Here is a 17,561-nt window from a genome sequence, read left to right as displayed (position 1 = left end):
GAAACACATGTGAGAAAATACCAGAATAAAGTTTATTGGCCAAATGTTAGTTTAGATGATAAAAGCGAAAAATTCATTCTTGAGTTTGAAAGCAAGGGTTTAAATTTAAGTGAGATAGTATATACTTGTTGGAATAGGAAGTTTTCTGAAAGCTTTATAATGAGAATGAAAGACAAGATCAATATAGTTGAATTCTTAAGATTCAATAGACATGTTAGCGATAGCCTTAGAAACAAATTAATGTTACTTTCATCAGGTTTACGCTTAATAGAAAACTCAGAAGAATGTCCAATATGCAAAGAAACAAAAACTGAATTGTGTAAAACAGCATGCGAACATATGTTCTGTGTTGAATGTATGGTTACCTGGTTAGGAAATAATAACACTTGTCCTTTGTGTAGAACGGTTATACATAATAATAATTGATAACCCGGTTTATTTTAGATATTGATAGCACGTTTTTATGTAGAATTAGGTTAGTGTAGATTAATGTTAAACTTTTATGATCAATAATCATAAAAGTTATATTTACATAACCCTTACCTTTATAAATATCTCCATTCACATGATAATCATACTTTTTCTTTTACTTTATTTAGAAGGTTGATTGAGTCTCCCTTACAACTAAAACAATCATCATTCATCTTAGCTTAAACACAAGTGGAATGATTCACTATTCATACTAACCTTTTATGTAATAATAACCATAAAAGACATTATATATTTACACTACAATATTACTTTTATCTATCCAACTATTATGTGAATCATCAAATCCTAACCATTTAACATATACTTTATCACCTTTCTTTCTCAACACTTTCTCCACCAAGTATTCATCCTTATGTTTCGTCTTTAATAGTTCTGGTTCGTAAAATCTACATTGTACATCCTCTTCTTCTAAATCTTTAATTCTATATGTAGGTGGATTAGATGGAATAACTTCACTAATAACAAATACTTCTGTTGACCAATTAGGTGTATATTCTTTCTCAAATAACCCTTTAGGCCCCGCCATGTGAACTTTGTGGTGGACAAACACCGTGTGCGTGGGTTTTCTCGGGGCTCTCCCGTTTCCTCCCACTTTCTTCATTCCACCATTTCATTCATTACTCATCATCACCGTCTCCTTTAGCCTAACCGGCATAACCGTGGGACGTAAAACTCAAAGATTTCATTTCATTTTTTCAAATAACCCTTTCGACTTACTTATACGAACATGATCACCTAATTTGTATTTGGGCTTAACACGCTTATATTCTTTTTGATACACTTTCTTTAATATTGTTCGCTCATTTTTCGTGTTAACTTCTATAGGTTTTAAACCAATTGTTCTATGAATTTGATGATTATACTCTTTAACTAGTGTTGGTGATGTATCTATCCATTTATAATTACCTTGAACAGTAAATTTCTTCCACATATTTTGTTTAAGTGTTTTGTTAAATCTTTCAGCAACAGAAGCTTTTTTACCACTATATGTTGAGTAATGATTGATATTGTTTTTTCTCATCAAATCTTCAAATTCTTTATTGTAAAACTCTTTTCCTTGATCTGTTTGTAAGTTATTAGGTTTTCTTACTTTTAACACTGTTTCAAATGCTTCTGTAACATTCTTACCACTCTTATCTTTAACAGGAACAGCAAATGCATATTTTGAAAACACATCTATAATCGTTAGCAAATACTTATAACCTTTATTGATTTTGGAAATACCTTTTAACACACCACTATCCATTTCTACAAGATCAGCTTGCCATAAGTCATCTATACCTTTAACAATAACACTTAACCTAGGATAATTCTTTCTAGATAGTTTATGAATTTTTTCTATAATATCTTCTCTAATACCTTCACCTTCATATAGTCAATCGGGCTTTTTAATGAATTGAGATTTATTAGTACCACATACAACACATATACCTTTCTTAACATATCTCCCATTCTTTGTTTGTTCTATTCTAATGTTATCTATTTTTGTATCTGTTGATTTCTTACACTTAACACAATACATCATTATTTATTAAAAGAAAATAATTAAGGTTCTCTTTCTATATACATAATAACTTCCAATAATTTTCCTTCTTCCATAGCTGAATTTTTTTGTGCTTGAAACATAATTTTATCACCCTTTTTAATGTTTAAAGGAAAATTTTCCACTAAAGTATTGTTCAAAAATATATCTAAAAGTATCTATCCAAACTTAATTCCATATGCATTATTTTTCCATTGTAGAGAAACTCATAATCATTAGATAAATTAAATATTCTGAAGATTGGATTTGGAACATTTCTAGTTCTCAATCGACATAATAAATTTATAGTTTCTTTTTGCATAATTAGATTAAAAGTTTCCTTTTTCATCATTTGGAAATCTTGTTTTGTTGTAAGTGTATTTAATTGGGATGATATTTCTGACTTATATTGATTAAATTCTAAAACAGGAACTTTTGCTTTAAATAGAATAGTAACATTATTATTGGTCTTTTTAAATTCTTCCATATATTCACCTTTTAAAACCTCAATATCATCTTTCTTTATATGTGTGTCTTGTAATGATTTTAATACATCTTCAAATTTGTTTCTATCACTTTCTAATTGGTTGTTAATATCGCTTTTCACTGACTCGAGCTGGTTTAACGTAATAGCATCTTGTTGATCAATACCATTAGTTATATTAACTAGTCTTTTTGTGTAAAATAAATCCAGGATCTATAATTTGTTGTGAAAATTTTATTTAGTTCAGATTTAAAATTTGTACGACTCATTAAATTTTGATGTGTCTCTCTTTTATATTTTTCAAATTCTTCGTTCTTAACAACATTATCTAAATTCCTTAACTGCTCTTCACTAATACCACTTACCTTACTTTTAATATTACCAAAAATATCCATATCTATTATATAATAATTTGAGTTATTTAACAGCAAGTAAAACAGTTATACGAGCTCCACCAAAATCAATCAAATCACCATTCTCATCCTTAATTGAAACTTTGAAATTATTAAATTTATTGTGATGTATTGGGAAAAATATCTTTTCATTAGGTTCATATATAATTGGTTCTCTAAACTCTGCATTTGTTCTAAATGTTGCAATTAAGTCTGTTTCGTTGTGTGTTGTATCATTGTGTTTTAAAATCATACCTTCTGCTAAATCACAGTGAATATTTATAGTATCAAACGGATGAAACCTTGGAACCTTATCTCCAACATGTTCTATCTTTTCAGCCAAGTTCTTTTCACTAAAACCTAATACAGTATTAATGGTATCTAAGGTTATATCACATTGTTGACTAAATATTTTAACTCTATTTTTCCTTCTATCCTCAGTAAATTCAATATTTTTAAAAGGATCGTTGGTATATGGAAGGTTTGATTTAATATATTCTTCTAATTCTTGTAAACTATATTGACCAGGCTGAATTACGAGTTGTTTTGTAAATTTTAAGTTACTATTACAAAATGTTAATATGTTGTTCTTTTCTGTAATGTTTGGAGTTAAGTATGTTGTGTAAAATCCTGCAACAGCTACTTCTAAATCGTTTTCAAATGGGTAATGCAATGACATGTTTAATACAGATGAATAACCATTTAAATTAAATACCTTCATTTATTATATAATAAATAGCTAATATGTATAATTGGGATATTAAAGTAAGGTTAACAGAAGAAACAGCGAAGAGAAAGAGGAATGGTGAGTTGTTACCTGATGATATAAGATGTTTAATAGTTGGGCCTAGTGGTTGTGGTAAAACGACGTTAATGATTGATAATTTTTTGTTAGCACCTAAATGGTTAAATTATGCAAATGTTTATGTATATTCTAAAAGTTTAAATCAACCTAAATACCAACACTTAATACAACTTTTTCGAGATATAGAACGTAATATTAAAGACACAATAGCAATAATAAAAGGAAACAATGAAGAGATTATTCCATTAGATGAATGTGAGGACTATTCTGTGGTAGTATTTGATGATTTCATATTAGAAGAACAAAATCACGTTAGAGAATATTTTACTCGAGGTCGTCATAAGGGTTTGAACTGTTTCTATCTTGGACAAACATATTCTAAAGTACCAAAACAATTAATTAGGGACAACTTAAACATTCTTTGTATATTTAGACAGGACAATGTAAATTTAAAACATATACATGATGAATTTGTTGCATCTGATATGTCGTTTGAAAAATTACAATTATTATGTAGCAAGTGTGGGAGTGAAGAACATGGTTTCTTAACAATAGATATGACTAGGAAGGTGAATAATGGCAAATATAGAAATAAAATTAAAGAATTTCTAAAAGTGTAAACTAAACGTATATGAATGCAGGTGAACGTATATGTTATGTTATGTTATGTTATGTTTTTATTTTTTTTCTTTATATAATAAATGGATGTTAATAAAGCTAAGAAGTATATTAAGTTAAAAGAAGAACTTATTAAAAGATTTAAGGAAATTAAAGAAAGTAATCGAAGTAAGTATGAAAAATTTAAAGAACAAGATCAGCCTGTTATTGCTGCAATTAAAGATTTAGGGCAAGATATATCAAAAGTAGCAGAAGAAAATAAAAATCTAATTCAAGAGTTAGTTCCAGTAGCGTATAAAAGTGCTAGAGTGGATTCAAGCTTATTAGAAACACCACCTATGTATGATAGTTCTATAAATGAAAGTGATACGCCTATAACAGAAGAAATAAAACACATGAAAAAACAAATTAAATATAAAGTAGAAGGAATAGAATCTTTAGCAACAACTCATTTTGGTAATATTGCCTCAAGATATTATGCAACTAGAGATGATAAAAGTTTTGGAATACAACCATATGATGAAGATGGGAAAATTATACATATGATAGGAAATGCAGAAGTTAAAATTCATGGTGACGATTTAGTTATTAATAATCGACATTATACAGGAACAGAAGGTTTATGGGAATTATTGACAAAACATAATCCAACAAATTATAATGATGATGATCTAGAAAAATATAAACAAATAGTAATTGATTCTAGTGTTGCATTTCATAATAATGATCCAAGTACAAGAAAACAAAAATCTAGTAAAGGTAAAAAATATAAAGAGATTATCAAACCTATTTGGGATGAATATATAAAACCAACACCACCTTCAAAAAAGACACCAAAATCTGGAGAAGGAATAAAGGTATATAACGAATTATCAAAAGAATACATATGGATGGATGATGTGAGAAAACTAATTGATCGCTTGATTGTTATTGATGGGGAAGAAAAATCTGGAAATGATAACTTTTATAATGAGAAAGTAGGTATTATGGATATGATTAATTCTAAACTTGCACAATTTATACCTAATGATCCAAAAGGTATAGGTTATTTGATTAAGATCTTAAATACGTTACCACCACGATTCTGGAATGATGAGAAGCTTGGGAAAGGACTAACGAATAAGATTTTAAACATGAAGGGAATACCGGAGTTACATATACCAGGCTTCAGATTTTGTGGGCCTTTTACGAAGCTTCAAGAAAGATTAGAAAGAGGTGATGAAGGTATTAACAAATTAGATGAGGCTTGTAAAGAACATGATATATACTATAGGGATAATAAAGATACAGAATCAAAACATATTGCAGATAAGGAATTAGAAAATAAAGCTTGGGAAAGAGTTTTTGCTAAAGATGCTAATTTAATAACTGAAAAACTACCTGCTCTTGGAACTGCTTTAGTGATGAATACAAAAGTAAGATTTGGTTTAGGTTTACAAGTAATGAAAGTAAGATTAGGTTTATAAGTATTTTTTAGATTTAAGTTTATATATGTACTTTTTATGGAAATTTTTCATAAAAAGCTTTTAATTATATAATAAATATGCAGTTAAAAGGTTTTACATTTACGATTCCTAATCAGGAACTTAAAAAATTAAATATAGATCACATTTTAACTAACAAACAACTCAAACAAAAGGAAGCAAAACTAAGTAAAGGACAATGTATGTCTCTATCTCTTTCTATACCACAACTTAAGAAAATAAACAAAGAAATGAAGGCAAATGATAATAAAGTTCATTATGGTGGTTTTATATTTACTATTCCAACGATTTAAGCTTTAATAGGTGCTCTAGGTTCTGTTGCTGGAGGTGCGGCTGCTATTGCTAAGACTGTAGGTGATGCAAAAAAGAATAAAATGGAATTAGAGGAACAAAAGCGACATAACTTAGCAATGGAAGAAAAACAAGGTGGTAAGCTTTCAAAAAACGTAAACTCCAAAACAGTAAAGAAAAAGAAGAAATTAAACGTTTAAGTAATTTAGATCTAATACAACTTGTTAAAAAACTTAAGATAAGAAATTTTAGAGGTGTATTTATGAGTGATGAATTGCCTAAACAACCAAGGAAGAATGAGTGTGGTATTGTTAATTTTGATACGTCTAAAAATATAGGAACGCATTGGATTTGTTATTGGAAAAAAGGAAATAAAAAGTATGTGTTTGATTCATTTGGAGGTAATCCGCCAAAAACACTCGTAAAATATCTTGGTCATAATATAGAGTACAATAGCAGCCGTATACAACATTTTAACGAGGTAATTTGTGGACATTTATGCATTACGGTGTTAGAAATGTTTACAGATGGGTATAGTTTTTCAGAAATTATTAGTCAGGTGAATAGGAATAAGGATATTTGGAGAATTTATATTTAAGTTTTATGGGTTTAATTTATGGGCTTAATTCATAAAACGATTACAAATATTTTTTATAATAAATATGGATAAGATAGAATCATATGAATTACAATCCTTTAAACCTAATCAAAAAACAATCGAGAATTTAAATAAGCCAAACAGGTCTATTGAATTCGATATTGACGTGGGTGATGGCTTCATACATCCTTATTATGCTGATATTTATGTAAGTTTTGAAATTAGAGGTGGGGATGCTGATGGAGAATATACTACTAGTCAAAATATTAGACTTATTAATAATTTCTTCCCACATTTGTTTTCTCAAATTCAAGTTAGTAAGCATGGACAGATATTAGATATTATAGATTATCCTGGTTTAACTTCAACAGCTGTAAACACATGTACGATTTCAAAACCAGAGGCAAATCACTATGATGAATGTGGATGGGAAGGAATTACGTGGGCAAGAACAGATGAAGAAATAGTGTTTTTGCTAAGACTTTTGCCAGGATTTTGTTCAGATTTTAAAGATATTATGTGGAAAGGAGGATTGAAATATACATTTAAAAGAAGTGGTTCTGATGATAATGCATTTCCTATTTGGAAAACAAAAAAGCAGGATGGAACATTTGAGAATGATCAACCGCATCCAGGTAAAATTAAGATTACAAATATGGAATTAAGAATGCCTATTGTTAATTATGAACCTAACTATGCCACCTTGTTAAGATCTAATATGTTAAAAGAAGGTAAGATTCCTATTTCATTTAACACGTATCAATGTTTACAGAAATCAGTTAGTGGAAAGTATTTAGAATTCGATTTAACCACACAATTTAACTCATGTGAATCTGATATGCCTAATTTTGTGATTGCCTTTTTCCAAACTGTTAGAAATGATAATCAAGAAAGAGATTCAAGCTATTTTGATAATTGTAAAGTTCAGAATATCCATTTTCGTAATTCTAGAAATGAATCTTTCCCATTAGAATCTTTAAACTTAGGTTTTGCAAAACATAAGTATTTGAAAGTTTATGAAATGTATACGGTATATAAGCGAGCTACAATTGGAAATACTGAGATGTTTTATTACCCGAAGGAGTTTTTAGAAAATAGGCCGATGTTCGTAATTAACAGAAGCAAGCATAAATCAGTAACTGTAAGTGATAGAACTAATTTGAAACTGACTGTTAATTTTGAAATTGATGTACCAGATAAAACAATTTGCTATGTTGTTATGATTGGTAAGAAAAATTTAGAGTATGATGTTGAGAAAGAAAAAAATAATTGAGAAGATATAAATTAATTATATGTTTATTAGATTTGTTTAGTTTGTAAGTGTTTTTATGATATTATCATAAAAACTTATTTAATAAAATGACTATTCCAGATCACATTCCACGTGAGAATTTAATTGTGTTAATTGTAGATACTATATTAAATCTTGAGAAGTTATTAATGAAAAACAAAAGGAAGTTTAAGAGAATAAAATGTGTTTATACTACTCTTATTACGTTATCAATTCTATTATCAGCTCCTACAGGGTTCATCAATGTGTTTATTCCTGTTACAGTATATTCAATTATTACAACTGCATTTGCTTCGGCTTCTGCTGTTATCACTGGTCTATCAACACGGTTTAATATAGCTTCAAAGAAAGAATATTATAAAAATATGGTGAATCGAATTGGGATGTTTAAAGATAAGCTTAATGTAATTAAGCTCATGAATGGTGAATTAACAGATGAAAATGTAAAAGATATTGTTAACAGAATCAATGACATACTTAACGAAATTCGAGGCTATTAGAAACTGATTTTTTAAAAAAATTAATATAATAAATACGATGGCGAGTCATATTGAACTTTTAAATAAACTTGGAAGTCTTGAACAAAAACAGGTTATTGGATTAAGAGAATTAGAATTAAATACAGAATATAAGATTGTGAAAATGGAAAAGATTAAAACTAAGTTCGGAAAGAGCATTTTAGTTGAATGTGAAGAGTTTAAGGTATTTCTTCCACCTAGATTTACAAAACACTTAACAGATAAAATAATTGATGAGATCGTTAAAGATGGAATAAAAATCAAATACACTGGTTTAAAAGATAACTATCCAACTGTTGAGTTCTGTATGTAAATTTCAAATGAGGATCGGTTTTGTAAATCCAAAAAATGAACAAAAATATGTTGTCAGAAGTAAAAAATGGAGTGAATAGAATGGATCCTCAATAGAAATTTATACTTACTAATAACTTTAATGTAATTGTTAAAAATGTGCAGACCGAAGTTCAAGTAGTTTTTGATATTAACGGCTGTCTGTTCAGCTTGAATTATGATCAGTGGACAGAGTTTAACAAGTCATTATTTCCTATAGAGAACGAGGTTAGCAGAAGATTCCATTGTCAGTATCCGAACCTTAATTTTAAGTATGTTTTAAGTATGTTTTAAGTGTATAAGTGTTTTTATAGTATCAACACTATAAAAACTAAGGCCTTTGAATATACAGAACACAATGTCATTTGAATTTTAAAGATACATGTATAAATAAGGATTTATTTGAGTTTTTTTGTAATTATATCCTTAGATTTATGCAATTTATAAGACATTCAATAGATAGTAAATTTACTTTTCTATTGAATGTCGTTTGAATTTTGAAAATCGGTTAATATTTGACGAAGTTACAGCAAGTTCAAATAGTATCCTTAGAGTTATGCAACCCGCAATACAATCGAAAAACAGCCATTTTTTTTCTTTATCGATTGTCGTTTGAATTTTGAAAATCGGTTAATAAACAACGAAGGTATAACGATCTGAAGATATTTTCCCTCATGAGCCGCCATTGATGTTAGGGTTGATTATCGTTTCCAAAAAATTATCATGTTTACCTTATTTAGTACTAGTTCATTTGTAAGTTTCAGAGCTTAATTCATAATTTTAACAATTCTGGAAAAACATGATAAAAAGAATTAGTTTCCAACCCTGTTTGTCACGTGAAGGTAAAAATCATCACGTTACATTGTCACGTTATCTAGCTACAATTTTCTCTCTTCACAATCGAAAAAGTTTTAAACTTCTTAGTTTTAGTTATAACGTGACAGGATTGGTATTGTTATTACTACACTTCCATATACTGCTTGATTACTAAAAAGAAAGAAAAGAAAGACATATATGACTGCCTGAGGGAATGCAACTTGTGACTTAAAAAGAAACAAGTTCTCCTTTACATTGTTACTACAATTATGTTCATATGGAAGTCACGTACGCAGCTTGCATGCAAAATCTTCCTTATATACAATGGAAGTAGATAGCCTTGGCTTTAGTTCAACTTACTTTTTTTATTCTCACCAAGCAAACTGGATTGTGTGTGCATGTATCAGTGAGTTAGATGAATGAAAATATATATATACTGTTTGGCTGTGCACTTATTCAATACTCATATACAGTTTAAGTTCATCTTCTTATTACTCGGGCATCTGTGAATCGATTTTAATCAAACAAAAAATATCTGTTAAATTAAAGACAGCACTATAAGTTATAAGTTTTAGATGTAAGTTTTTATGATTTTAAATGTCATAAAAACAGTAGTTTATTTATCTTTACTCCCAATTTGAATAAGGCATCATCCTTACCCTCCATTTCAAAAATGCATTCATATAATCAATCCACTTGTTATTATTAATATGATTGATAAAGATATGATGGTTCTTAAAACAGAAATAGTAGTCTAAATTCTTATAGGGTAATGCATTATTCCACAGCTCGTGTATTTTATTAAGATGATATTTTGCTCTTTCATCAAGTTGAACTTTTCCATTCTTATAATCGATGTAAAATTCTAAAAACACTAGTTTGATATAATTCAGCTCGTTTTGTAAGTCTATAAATTCTTTTTCAGATAATTGTTCAGGATTTACAACATGATAAGCAAACGCACCTATTTTTTTCTGTTTCATCATTTTGTTTGCTCATTTTATTCCGGCATGCTTTACACTCATCTCGTCTTGTATTTCCATTTCGAGCAAATTCTTGATATTGTTTTAATTCTCTACAAATTACACACTTTTTCATGATTTATTAAATATAAAATATCCAAAATAATTAATTCATTGTTTTGTTATAATTACATTGATTTCCGCAATTTGATTTTAAATGTGATAAAAGCAAGTACACAAGGTACAATACTCAATATACTTTGCGCTCTGTAACTTTGTTTAAGTACTATGGTCAGTGGCGGGTTTGGGGTTGGATGGAGAAAGTGCGTCAGAACTGGTATCAATGATACTACTCTTCAGAAATTGTATATCTTCTTCCTTTAATTGTACACATTTTATATGCCAGAAATTATTACAGTCCTCGCATTTAACTTTAGTAGACACATCTTGTCTCGGAACACTTTTCATACACTCGCCACAGGTGCTCATTTTTATTTTTATATTTTGCACGAGTTTCAATGTTTTTTTTTACTTGTATTCACTAAAAAAATACACTTCACTCGAAAAAAAATGTAACAAGAGATTAAGAAGACGAAAAAAAGAAAAAATCGACTTCGGTATGCTCCTTACATATTTATCTGGCAACAGTTCTGTTATCGAACGTCTTTTGTTTGTTTACATCGATAGCTCCTTATCTAACGAGATATTATGCAGAAATAATGTATTTCAGCATTTATATTACATAAATATATAATGTTTTATATCACTGATCAAGTCTAGTACTTACTGTGTTTCCCGAGTCCACTTAATTTTCACTAGGAGCCTTAATTTCATTATGGTTAATAAATATTACGGAGCCGAAGTCGCTCACCACTTCACTCCATCAGGGTTTCCAACTACATATGAGAGATGGATGGTAATGATGAGAGATTAGTGAAATAGTGGAATGAAGAAAGTAGAAGGAAACAGAAGAACACCGAGAAAAGCCACGAGCACGGTGTGTGTCCACCACAAAGTCCACACGGCGCGAGCTGGGATCGAACCAGGGACCCCAAGCACCGAAAGTGAACTCTCTACCATTGAGCCACCTTGCCCCCCAGAATTATACTAAATTTTCATATGGAAAGTACTCCACGTTTTATGGAAAATGCATGTAATAAATATAACTGAATATCACTGAACAGTAAGGCATATAATAAACTAAATTTTATGATATGCAAAAGTAATTATAAAAAGGTTTGCTACTAAAATACCTACACAGAACATAAAAAATTCAATGAGCTACGAAATACAAGGTAACAAAATAGCGTATAAGGTTCCGTCTACAATTCAATTGTTACTTAAAGAATGGAATTCACTCTTTTGATAATCGAGATAATGCGAAAAATGTTCACGATACTTTTCGTCTCGTCTCGATTCTCATCTCCAAAGCGAGACAATAATTTGAGCTAGCCTTGTCCCGCCTCGAATGTAAAACATGAATTTTCGTCTGTTCTGTTTGTTTTGTTTTAGGAAGGAGATGGTAAAATCATCTTCTCGTTGGGAACACTAAACAAAACCGAAATATTATTTCCAAATGTTACGTTTCTGGTTGTAATGGTATGCCCTGAGCGATAATATGCTCCTAATTTTAAATTTTCTATGAGATATTAATAATTATTATTAACTTATTATTATTACCATTATTATTTCAGTAGATTTGATAGTTAAAGGTTTGAAACATCCAAGTATTCAAATATCTGAAGATAATAAAACGTGTGTCATCGACGATCAATCGCCAAGAAATATTCATAAACTAAAAAAAAAGTACTGGTCGTTCACGGTTCTGATACGATGAGCTTCAGATTACTGGTCAGGCGTCTTGACCACTGAACCACTATTACAACCCAGTAAGTGATTCGTCTTTAGTTTGTTTGCGAGTGTAATATACGAGTGCAATATGATTAAAAATAAAGAAGTTTTATATTTTGATTTAAAATCACCTGTAATGTTAAGAATTTAATTGAGAACTCGGAAGGCTTTATATCATTGTATTCACTACATATTTCTATAGTTTGCTAATCAATTTGACTATAAACAAACTGCGGTTTTCAGTGAACAGGAAAGGCTCTTTGTTTGGGCGAATGACAACAAGTAACGCTTTAGATGAGAGTTTAGTTTTGTGGTTTCCTAATACTGCGCTCCGGGTTCGATTCTCCCCTAGCCCTTTACACTTTTTAAAATGTTTCACTTTGAAGGCTGAGCTCCAGTTGGATGCTGCTATATGAAAGATAATCCATAGTGGAGAAATTCAGTGATGATGTAATCCTGAAAATAAAGGAAGAAAATGAATGAAGGAAACGAGTTACAGAGTTAATTGTGTTAAATATTCTATATTTTGATATTAACCGTTAATTTCGTGCATTTTAAAATTGCTGTTTATTGACACTATATTCTCCTCTTTTCCGCTTGTGTCTCAATGTGTAAATTTTTACAAATAGTATACATATCAGGAATGCTTTGTTATATTTGCAGCCTAATGGGAAATACGCTTAGTATGGATAATTTCTCCAACTCATTTGTGTTATCGAACTTTGCATTTTAATATTTACAAATAAATTACTGCATACCAATATTTAGCATTTTCAAAAGTCATTTAACGATTAATGAAATCGGGCAAATTCTTCTTTCGAAGTAGTATTACATATCAGTTAGTGGCGCGGAAACCTCGAAGCTCAGGTCCTGTTAGCCCCCCCCCCAAATTTTCATTAGGGGCTGGGTTCTTCTTCCGAATGATCCATCCATACCTTAATTAACTTGCAGGTAGAACCACTGTTAATCATTTCAAAACTCAGAGCAAGGTTTTGTGTTTACTTAAAAAATGACCCACTACGTATACCGCATAATCTATCCGTATGTTATTTGATACGCATGTATGTATAGTTATTTGAAGTAAGTTAACTTGTTTAAAATCCGTCATTTGAGTTAATTATAACATTATTTAAGTCCCCTGGCTGTTATATTCTCATGGGCGCCTCTGGTATCCGTATCTTTTCTTCTGGTATTGTGCTGTTTACTATGAGTACAAGTATCCAAAGACTCCCTTTTGTCATCTCGTCAGCCAGCGTTTCGCCTCACTCCTACACAAAACACACTTTACAATTCGTTCTTTAACATGCAGAGGTAACTTCATGCTGCTGTTCTAGCTACTCTACCAAGCGTAATTAATCTTGAAGCGGGCGTTTGTTGGGTTGCCTAACTCATGGAGTTTTACTTCAAGGATTTATGTTCCCCACTGAACACATAGACCTATTGTTTATTGTAGAATCTAAACAACATGTATTCTAAACAACAGAGTATTCTAGAATCTAAACAACAGAGAATCAAACCAATGATTTCCAGACCATAGGTGACGAATCTCACCGTTAAACTAACTAACCATTGAAGTTAAATTGACTCTTTCAGTTCTTTTTCGAATTTTATTAGTAAGCAAATAATAATAAAATGGCAAATCACAGGTAGTCTAACGAAAGTAGTGATAAACCCAGGGTATGGGTCACTGAACCACCACCTCTTCCCCGATTTGTTTATAAAACTACATACCAGTTTATATTATTACTACTTGTCCGTCTGTAATTGAAGACCGTTTTTTTAAGCCTCAGACCACAATCAAATGTCACTCGCTTGGGTTGGAACCAATGTTGTATTATACTCGCTATTGGGAAGCAATGATGAACCTGGTTACGAATTTCGTGACCTGGAAGTATTCAGACCCGTTTCCCAGTATGACTTAAGCAGACCCGGGAATGACCAGGAATAATTAATTTAGATTATGAGTCGCAACTGCAATCCTAAGGTTCAACAATTTTAAATCAGTCATCGAAAATCAAATAAACAAAGATTTGAAAGTAATCAGCCGATCAGTTTGTATCAAGAATAACTTTTCACTAATAATTGTAACCTGTAAATTATGACTAAAGTTCAAAGTGTGAAATTGTTATTATTGTGTACCAACCGACTTTTATAATTGAAGGGCCTTCTTCAATAACAAGGTAAGTGGGAAGTGGAGATTTTGAGTTACAAAGCTTATAAACTTGAAACACAATATGCTAATTAACAGGAGTAAATCTGCGCATATATGCCTTTTCAGAAAAGTGGTGTAGCGCTTGGTCTGTGGTTTGGAGCATAAAATAGCAAAAACCGAAATGAGGAATAATAAAAAAACGAACGTGGAAAAGCGAGCATTTACCTTGTTATTGCATAACCTAAATTAATGGCGAAAAGAAAAATGTCAGTAAGAACACATAACGACATGTGTGACAACGTTTATGTATTGCAACACACGAGAATACAAAATGTGAATAATCTGAGCGTTGTAGGCAACGAAATCCGGAAACTGGACTATCCTGAGTCCATTTCAGATTCAGATCCAGATCAGATAAAAAATAAACAGTAGTGTTCCGCACATTTTTGTAAAACTACAAGAGCAGTAAATTGTAGCAGACCTTCCAGATTTTTTCTTTTTTTAATTCTTGATTCCCGGTTTGACTGGTTTCATGAGGAAGAACATAATGGTGTCTAGTGTTGGTGCCTGCACGGAATAAGCTTTTTCTCCTACACTCTTATACGTTTCCGAACCTGACACAGATCCATGTGTGGGGTTTCATCCCCTTCCCCATTTCCCGATTTACTAGTAAATCCAAAACCAGATTGGGATTGGATATCCGAATTACAAGTCATGACTTTTGAATTTCAAATTCGACATCTGAAATCCGGATTTAAATCTGAATCCGGATATCCGGAATTCGAATTTTTCAAAACCTGGATATTCCAATATACGGATCGTTGACAGCATTATTTGAATTTCTATATTAACATTGAAGAAAGAAACTAAGCACTGCATTTCCCTTGATTTTGTTATATTTCTTTGTCAAGATTCACGATTTATCTTTCTCTTTCACCCCTTCCGCTTCTGTCATTCTGATTCGATTGCCTCGATTTTATCCGTTTCGAAACAAAATGGTCAAGCATGTCTTCGTACCAGTGTTTTCACTTGAACTGGCCATTGAAAACAAAGTTACGGTCACGTCGTTTCGCCTCCTCACATCCACCAGTGCTTGCTTCACTAGCCGCAGATAGCGTCGTCCTCTGTTATCCGCATCGGGAAACGGCGACTCGATACATATGATTTTTTTCTCACAACAGACGCTTCGAATATGCACTAGAGGTGACAAAAAAGAAAGTAAGTCCACACGCCTTCTTTATCTATGTTTTACCAAGAAGCGAGGTAACTCGACTTACCTTGTTATTGCAGAGAGCCCTTCAATTACATATCAGACATAACGTCTTAATTTTTTTTCACACACCAATGACCTTAGACTGTGAATTGCAGTCACAATCCCATGGTTAAAAGTGCTAAGTTGTTAGATATATCAACAAGTTACATTAATTACCTATCAGGCTTTAAGTCCAAAATTTGAAATTTTGAAATAGAGATTAGCTGATCAATGATGTTGGTTACGTTGTTAACGCAGAAACCCATATAAGAGGTTATGGTTCGCAATACGTCATATGACGTTTCTTACTATTTGAATTAGTCATTCTGTAACTAACAACTCTATATAACATAATCGTTCATTGCTTGGATTCAGAAATGTACAGCTCGCTCCCAGTACTCCATTAGGCCTAATGGTTGCTGATACAATGAAGAAGTTAATCTGTTTCTTGGATGTTGTTTTGTTTGAGATCGGTGCCCGGTTAGCTCCCTAATATAGGCAAGTTCGATTGATCCAGATCGTTTGATCGTTACAAAAAACTATTATTTGATCGCCACGAGTGTTGATGTACTACAAATAATTATGGAGCAGGGATAAAATGTTAACCTGTTAGCCCTCATGAAACCAAATTTGACTGGAATTGCGTCAGATCCTGTCATCATCCTTTGGTTGCTTTTGAACGCCAAAAATTATCGTTTGATGGTCACGTATATTGATGTAATACCAATAATAATGCAGGGGAGAACTGATAAACCTGTTAGACCCACATGGAACCAAATTTGATTGGAATTGAGTCAGTCCGTTTCATCGTCGTTTGATCGTGTTTGATCACTAACAATTATCGTTGATTGCCACGTGTATTGACGTACTACAAGTAATTACATACGAGGGCCAAGAGGTTAACCTGTTAGACCCCATCGAACCGAATTTGATTGGAATTGGGTGAGATGTTTCATTTTCGTTTGGTTGGTTTGATGGTCAAGAATTATCGTTTGATCACCACACGTATTGACGTGCCAGGAATAATTATGTAGGGGGAGACGAAGAGGTTAACATGCTAGTCCAACATGGAACTAAAGGAACTGATCCAAAAGTGCCCAATTTTCCCGTTTGTGGTGAGCGCATACAATTCGGCGTGGGAAGAGGTCGCAGCCAAAAACCTTCATATATAATCAATGGTGACCATAGCTTAGCGGGAAAATAAAAAAAATAGATCAACAATATAATGGAAATGCCCATAAGGCGCGCATATTTTGACATTTTTTGTATATCACCCGCTCAAAAAGTAGTTTTATATCCGGATTTCAGATGTGGAATTTTAAATTCAAAACATGACTTGTATTTCGTTTCATTCATTCCAGTTTAGCGTCTCTTTCAGCAGCGAGGCTATATGAGACGTGGACCTACTGATTAACGTGGAATCAGAACCACATGAGATCCCGCCGCGAATCGAACCCGGGTTCATGACTTGTAATTCGGATATCTAACCCGAATATGGTTTTCGGATATACTAGTAAATCGGGAAAGGGGAAGAGGTTGAAACCCCCTCGCCTCTTGAGGTTACGTGGTGTTAGGCCACGCCTTTTTGGGTTTAGTGGTGTTAGGCCACGCCTTTATGGGGTATTTCCACCGTGGGGGTTGATTTTGTTCACTTTTACGGCATAACATTTTGGAGATTGTTAACTTTTGATGGAATACAGGTG

Source organism: Thermobia domestica, chromosome 6 (assembly GCF_964235325.1).
Source record: "Thermobia domestica chromosome 6, izTheDome1.hap1.1, whole genome shotgun sequence".
Taxonomy (NCBI): Eukaryota; Metazoa; Arthropoda; class Insecta; order Zygentoma; family Lepismatidae; genus Thermobia; species Thermobia domestica.
This window is presented reverse-complemented; position numbering follows the sequence as displayed.